The 8193-nt window shown below is 37.2% G+C and overlaps 1 pseudogene; it reads right to left on the bottom strand.

Moving 5' to 3' along the window:
• Window positions 1-386: 386 nt before the first annotated feature.
• Window positions 387-2727, bottom strand: LOC149195893 (subtilisin-like protease SBT1.7 pseudogene; annotated as a pseudogene).
• Between the last annotated feature and the right edge of the window lie 5466 nt (window positions 2728-8193).

The raw sequence follows: 8193 nt of genomic DNA, 5'->3' as shown, positions 1-8193 counted from the left end.
TCTCATAAAACTAAAAACTAAATTATGATAAATTTTCCCACCGATAAAAAATATATATTTAAAATTATTTTTTTATTTATTTATTGATGGTAAAATGATAAGAATTTAAGGATTATATTTAGTTATATATCATATTTTTCGTATTGGGGAACCAGGCTTGCAAATTTTTAAGTAAATGCACTTGATAATATATGTTTACTAAGATATACTAGTATATTATATGTGTTACATACATTAACATCGTCTAATGAATCTATTCATGCTGTTATAACCCATATTGATAGTCCAATAAATGTATTTTATTAGGTTATTTTCCATATGATGCAGTACTTATTACAGATAGGTCGCCATGAGAGTGACGTAGATAAACCACAATATCTAAATATCTAAGCGACCAGGCCGTCATCATCCCGGAAGCTTAATGATCGATCCACCCATATAACAGCGACCGGGCTCCGAACCGTGTAGACGCGAGACGACCAAGTGATCGAACCATAAGCTCCAGAGGCAGAGGACTTCTCAACACCAAAGCTTACAGTGAACAGATGTCTTTGATTCTTCTTAGTGAACACCAATGTTTTGGGCTTCACAGTCACCTTCACTCCCGACGGCTCCACAACTTGTACACAGTAAGTTGAATTATGAGGCCCCACATTGGTGACCTTCCTTGTGAAAGTAGCAGACGCTTTGCCAGTGGAATAAAACACCACCGAAAAAGAAGGATAATTCAGATCGCCCGGCTTCGGAATTTGCTTTGGACAGGAAACCCGTGTCTTTGTCAGCACACCAATCTCGGAAGACGAATAGTTCAAGCTGCAAAGATAGTTAACGTAATCTTCAGTGCCGATATCGTAGACAAGCCCCGGTTCTCGTGCTTTCTCAGGATTTACGTGGCCCGCACCCATGCCCAAAGGAGTGGCAGGGGAGCCTCGTAGCCAGGCGTCCGTTATAGGGTTCCCCTTGTTATTGGTAACATAAGCCGTGGTCATGAGAGCAGACTTGAGAGCAGCCGGGCTCCAATCTGGATGCGCGGCTTTCAGCAGAGCAGCCAATCCACTGACATGGGGACAGGACATGGAAGTGCCAGAGTCGAGATTGAATTTTGTTCTTCGTTTATCAGAGGGCAGCCCTGAGGGGCCAAGCTGCTAGAATGTTGAGCCCCGGGGCGATTACATCGGGCTTCAGAATGTCTGGGCTTACGGAATTCGGACCACGGGACGAAAAGGAGCTCAAAATTGGCGCCTCTTCTCTGTGGTAAGTGGTGCCATAGAAAACAATTGTTCCCACTGGGCTAAGGCTTGTGTTTGAATTCAAGTAATCTCTGATTGCCTTGGCGGCCTTGTTACCGACATACGTAGCGGGCAAAACGTGCGCGTCGGCTACGAGTTCTTCTCCGCCTCCGTCGGGAGTGAGTAGTATCATGCCAATTCCTCCGGCCATGGCCACCACTTGCCCCTTTTCGGTTCTAGCTGTGATTCCTCGTTCGCAGACCACGATTTTCCGTCGGACCATCTCGGGTTCCAGAGAGCCATCCAAACAGAAATCTCCGTACACGAGTGCCAAATTGGGTTTGGTTCCGAGAGGCTTTCCTCTGTAGAGAGATGCGCCACGGTAGGCGCGACCGTTTCCCAACACGACAATCGCGGGAAAACTTCGGTCCACGGAACTTGCCCCCACCGTCATTATCCACGGCGCCTCGTTGGACAACGATGAGGAAATAGGCCCATTATTCCCCGCAGAGCAAGAAACGAAAACCCCCTTGGCCATCGCACCGAATGCCCCTACCGCTATGCTGTCTGCATAAAACGGAGTGCCGTGCGAGCCTCCTCCAAGGGATATAGATAAGACGTCCACTCCATCCGACACCGCTGTGTCCATTGCCGCCATGATGTCGGAGTCGGAGCAACCTTGAGACCAGCAGACCTTATACACCGCCACTCGTGCTCCGGGTGCCATACCCGTGGCCGTGCCCTTGGCATAACCCAGAACGTCGGCGCCCGGTATAACGTTGCCTGCCGCTGTGGACGCAGTGTGGGTCCCATGCCCATCCGAGTCCCGCGGGGATTTATATTCCACCGTTTCATTTATAGGACCGTTGTGGGACTCGTACCCTTTGTAGAAGAAGCGCGCGCCGATGAGTTTCTTGTTGCAGTTGGAAGCGTTGAATGCTTTACCAGCCTCGCAATGCCCCTTCCACTTGGACGGCACCCGCGACTGGTTTTTATGATCCGCAAAGCTGGGGTGCTCAGGCCACACTCCGCTGTCGAGAACGCCTATTATTACATTCGTAGCATAGCCCGTGGACTCAGACCAAAGGCCTTGCCCTCTTTTCAAGCCCAGGTAATGGGGCGTATACGTTGTGTGGAGCTTCAGAAGTTTGTCTGGATAAACGCCCATGCAGCTGTCCATGGCTTTAATTGCGGCCACCTGCTTTTCGCTCAATTTAGCCGCGAATCCAGTGAGAACAGTATTGTATGTGTACAGTATACTCGATTCTGCCAATTCTTCGTCATTTATCACTCCGGCTTTCACAACTGCGTCACGAATGAAAGATGCATACCAGGTTGCGGGATTTATAGAATCGGCGATTCGAACCTTCGTCGGGTTCATGTGAACTATGAATGCCTGGTGTCGTCCGGCCGTTTCTTTGGGATAAATTGCACTAACGTTTATCGCTGTTGCAACAATGAAGGCTACGAAGACCAGGATCCTTCCCGTGTCCTTCATTATTTTTTGCGCGTTCTTGAATATCCGTGATCAAATCTGGCAAGAAAGTATTTTATTAGTTTCTAACGAAGATATGCATACCATGAACTGTGGAAAGTTATCCTGCCGCAAATTTCAACCACAGTTAACAATTTCGTTTTCGAATTTGGATTCGAATTCAAAATTCTTTAAAATTTAATGTGAAAAAAATCCCAGGTCATCTTATATATTTAAAAAAAAAAAAAATGATGAATTCTTCAACATTGATATAGGAATTTTTTTTTTAAATAGTTAAAAAATAATGAAAAAATATTTAAAAAAATAAAATTATGAATTCTTTAAACATTTTTTTTGTTTAAAATAGTTAAAAAATAATGAAAAATATAATGTATCAAATCTATTGAGCTGAGAGCTCATTTTACAGTTTAGTATGTTGTTGTTGTTTTTTCTTTTTTTTTAAATTTGGTTAAAGCCATGAGTAAGTATGTATTTCTTTAATTTTGTTAAAGTTATGAATAAGTATGTTTTTGGAGAATTGACACTTGTCTAAATAGAAAAACAATATCAATTATATTAAAAAAAAGAATATACTATGTATATTTAATTAGTTATATATATAACTTAATATAATTTAAGGTAAAATTCATATAATTTAATATAATTTCATGTAAAATAATTATAAGTAAAAAAATATGTAAACAAGATGTATATTTTAACAAGTTATTTAAAATTTGCAGTTAAATAAATTTGATCCTTCTCAATTTATGTTATATCCATTCTTTCACTCTCAACTTATGTTAAATCCATTCTTGAGATAGATTTAAGCTGATTAATATTATAAAATGAGAAAATGTGAAAAAAAAATTAATAATATTAATAACAAAAATTCAAAACTAAAATTTAATATAAAGAATTCAAAATCAAAATTAAAAAAATAAATTCCCCATTATATTATATAACAAAAAGAATTATTATTTTAAATAATATTAAGGCGATCTACTAATATTAAAACCATCTATCTAATTATTAGATTTAAATGTATTTAACAATAATAAGGTTGCAATGGACAAATTAACCATTTTTATAATGATCCATAGAAAATGAAACTAGATAATAAAATCTTACACCATAGTTCACTGTAAACATACACATTGTACTGGTTCCAAAATTTTGCTTAGAAATTGAAAATGGCTAATCATAGTAAATTTCTTTCTTGACAACTATTGATAAACACTCAGAATATTGATAAACCACTGAAACGTCATGTCTGGCCTGAATAGTACCTTTTGAAGGGTTGTAGTGAGCGGAGCGGAGAAATAAGTGGAGATGGTACTCGGCTTCACGGCAAGAGAAAGACGTGCGTGGGCAGGCATGAAGAGTCCAGGGCAGTGATGAATCTTTATACACAGATTGTTACTTCATGGGTCCGAGATATTAAACAAATCATTTATTGAAACAGGCATGAAGAGTGGAGGGCAGTGATGATTCTTTATACAGAGATGGTAAGTCGTGATTGTTACTTCATGGGTCCGAGATATTAAACAAATCATTTATTGAAACGTGACGATAAAACGATATTAAACAAATAAGTCGTGATTGTGATGGTAAACAAATCATCTATTGAAACGTGACGATATCCTGGGTCCTGCTCTGCCTTGCCTATTAAACAAAATTGTGGCTTGGCTTCAAACAGAGATTTCCTGGTTCTTGATTTGACATACACTTACTCTTTTGAAACAACAAACTTCGAAAGCAAAGGAAAGGAATTATTAAAGGACCCAGAGAAACAACTCCATGAAAGACCTCTACGCGACCACTTCATCATCCTTTCATGATTGGAAGACAAGGATGAGGTACATAAGAAAACACTGGAGAAAGTTTATCTAATTTTATCATGGAAATTACCGTTTCATGATTCTCTCATGGTAGATGTGCAAGCAGTAGGGTCACCTGGAAGCGAAAATATTTTGCCCTAAGGGCTGTACAAGCAATTCATCATACCTACTTTTTCATTGCGCATTGTGCGTTCATGGAAATGTTCATGGAAATGGTCCGGGTTGTGTGTGCTAGAGTCTGTGGCAAGAGATCCAGGGTGACTTTGAAGGAAGAGCAGTCCAACTCTTTTGGGAAGAAAACGAGAGGCTGCAAACTAGCAGCCAACATCATAAACGATGCAGCCACAACATAGTGTGACAACATAGTGTGAAGGGACCAGAGAAGAAATTACGCAATTAATTGAGGAGTGGGAAGCTGATTTGAACCGACAGGATGGATCTATGGACATTGAGGTGGAGGATTGGTGGGCTATGGTGTTGGCTCCTAGGCACACCCTTTGTCACTTTACCTAATTTAAATAGACATTGTCCCTGGTCCATGAAAAGTATCTTGGGAAATTCCTTGGAGTAGATCTTTGTGAATATGGCAACAACCTCGCAGAACTGCCCCAACTACAAACAAAACTTCCAGAAACTACAGTTTCAGCTGCAAGACAGGATGGACGCCTTTGTTGAATGAGGATCACCTCCCCTGCTTTCTCTCATAGACAGTGTTGTCCGTTCCAATGTTAAGGATCCAACTCTAGTAGAGTCTGCCTCTGTCGAGGGAGAGGAGTAGTCTGGTAGATGGTTTCAGTTTTTTATTATTATATATGCAGATAGATTTTAATTTCCAAAATATTATTTTTTTATGGTTATAGGAAAATAGAATTTGGGCAAGGCAAAGACATACAAACTAATATAAGTTGGGTAGAAAGACTAATTATTTTTTGCTACTGGATGACTTATCATACTGTGAGGTGGCCAAGAGACTTGGCTTCCCTTTAGACAAGTTAAGGCCACCTAACTATTCATATGTGGATGTAACTTTTTATATTTTAATGAAAATGGAAAGAGCTACCAAGTTTATAAAAATAAAATAGAAAAACAAAAAAAAATCATATTCTAATTATATTTATCATATACTAATTTGATAAATATTTATTATATCAATTATATTCCTTATTTCATTTTTATAGTTTTTAAATAATATTAATATCAATATTTATTATATAAATTATATTAAGTATATAATTTTTATAATTTATTTATATATATATATCTATATATATATATATATATATATATATATATATATATATCTATCTATATATATATATAGATACCTCATAGAGACCTCCATAGAGACCTCCATATGAGGTAAACTATGTCTCATAGAGACCTCCATATTCTATGGGTAAGGACTAACTGATAACATAATCTTCAACGTTACATATGTCATTATTGCTAATTTGATCATGTATCATTGAAATATTTCATGCATCAAGGCATAGTCTATGAGTAAGGGCTAACTGAAAGCAGAATCTGCGGGATTGGATATGTCATTATTGCTAATTTGAGCATGTATCATTAAAATATTTAATGCATTAAGGCATAGTTTAATAGGAACTTATTATAATTATATCTTCTTAGTAAGTTGACCCGTTCCTAAATTCTTAGGACATTTGTTCCTTGAGACCATTTCAAAGTTCTTTGATAAAACCATGATATATATAATACCATAGTCTAAGCGCTATTTAAATGTCGTTATGAAAATCCCAGATAAAAATTATGATACTCAGGAGCTTGTACAAATATCTTTCCATGGTGGGGAAAAGTAGTGTTGAAGGAAAAATTAAGATAATTAAGTTTGGATTTTAGTGCATTTTCAAATGCATGTCCAAGTTTCATGTCATTATGGGAAAAAAGTAGTAATTTGGATTGAAAATTTAAGATAATTATGGTTTAATATTACTGCATTTTCAAATTTATGCCCCAAAGCATAAAAATAGTCTTGAAAAATAATACAATATTCAAAAGGAATTGTCAAGGAATGTTATCGAGAAGAAACCATGTTTTCCACAGTAAAGCATAGCCATCGTTTAATCATTCAAATGTGTCAAATTAAGATTTCCGTAGAATGTAAAGCATACATGAGGAAATCTGACTTTGATAAGAATCATTAATTCTTCTTGGACCTGCACCTACTAAAAGACCGACACACAGATACATCACACTCCAATAAAACATTCAAACCCACTCGAATAATTTTCATGTATTTTTCACAAGGATTAAAGGCCAGATTAAACCCACATTTGTATCTTTGAGTGTCATTATATTTCCTCAATTGGTGAAATCGATGCGTCCTTTCCTCTTTGAAACCAAGGCTCCGTCCATGTTTCTATAGGTAATATTGACCTAGATTTCCACTCCATTGCCATAGTTATTTACTCTTAAGTGCCTTACACTTTGGAATGGATAGCATACAAAGATCCTACGTTGGTAAAATATTGGATGTAGGGTTCAATCTCTTCATGATAATTTTCATTTGGTAAAGTTAACAAAAGATTTTACAACGATCACATTTTCAGAAAATTTAACCATGAAGTTGACTAGTTGTCCAAGCAAGCTTGTTCTAGGGATCTAGGTTCATTACTCAACAGAGTTAGCAGGGGTGTAGAAAAGGAATATCTCCCTCCTAGATTCATTGACTTGTAAAGGCATTTCTAGCAGAGGAAAGTCTGTGATGACTGGCGATTTTTCTCATAGGATAACACATCTTACGTATAGATAATGATTTGAAATACCATATATGTTAAATATGGATAATAATTTGGAATGCTTTTTTTTAGGGCCTCAACTCCCTACTTTTACGGCAGAACTGAAATTCAAAAGAAGACAAATTCCTTTGAAAAATAAAACGTGAGATGCCATTCATGATAAGGAAACTAGTATGCAGGTTCATCTAGGATTGTGAAGTTCAGATTTCTCATTTTTCGTACTTGTAGGGTTATCAGATCCCTTGCATGTAAGAGAAGCTAAATATGATGGTTTCAACAAAAAGACCTAAGAATCCTAGCACTGCATGGAGGATTCTTAGATGATGCCAAGGGAAAATGATTTGGAGGATTTGTTTTCCGATCACTCCAACCTGCATTGATCAATTTGATTTGTTGTCCTTTGACCTTGAGGTAGAACGAATACTAAAAGTGATGGCCCTCAAGTCTTGTCAGTGGTTGGTATTCATTTATAATTTTCATGATCCTTTACTTACATGTTTATAGTTGCTCGGGCATGGGTTTAAAGCTAGATGGTTTAAGACCTACATGAAGATTGAAAAGGAGCTATGATTTATTGTCTATTAATGAAGGTACCCATTTTGTAGTCATATATGATAATGATCCCAACTTATGTAGGAACGAAAAAAAATACAGTTATCAACATAAACACAAATATGTAGCAGAAATAAAACTTAATTTCATTCATATAAAAGAATTGAAAGATGCTTACATAGAGAAATGGAAATAAATGAGCTAGAGTGATAGTCGCTTATCTCTAAGAAGAGATGTAGGGGCTACATGCCTCTGAACTTTGTTACAATGAGGCTCAATGTCCTTTTTATTATTTCACAACAAGGGAAATGTTGGCTTGTTTGGGCTTGACTCAGGTTCAG

This window comes from Pinus tabuliformis, chromosome 2_2 (assembly GCF_031772625.1).
Source record: "Pinus tabuliformis cultivar Carrire ecotype Pingquan chromosome 2_2, CPIR1, whole genome shotgun sequence".
NCBI lineage: Eukaryota > Viridiplantae > Streptophyta > Pinopsida > Pinales > Pinaceae > Pinus > Pinus tabuliformis.
This window is presented reverse-complemented; position numbering and strand designations above follow the sequence as displayed.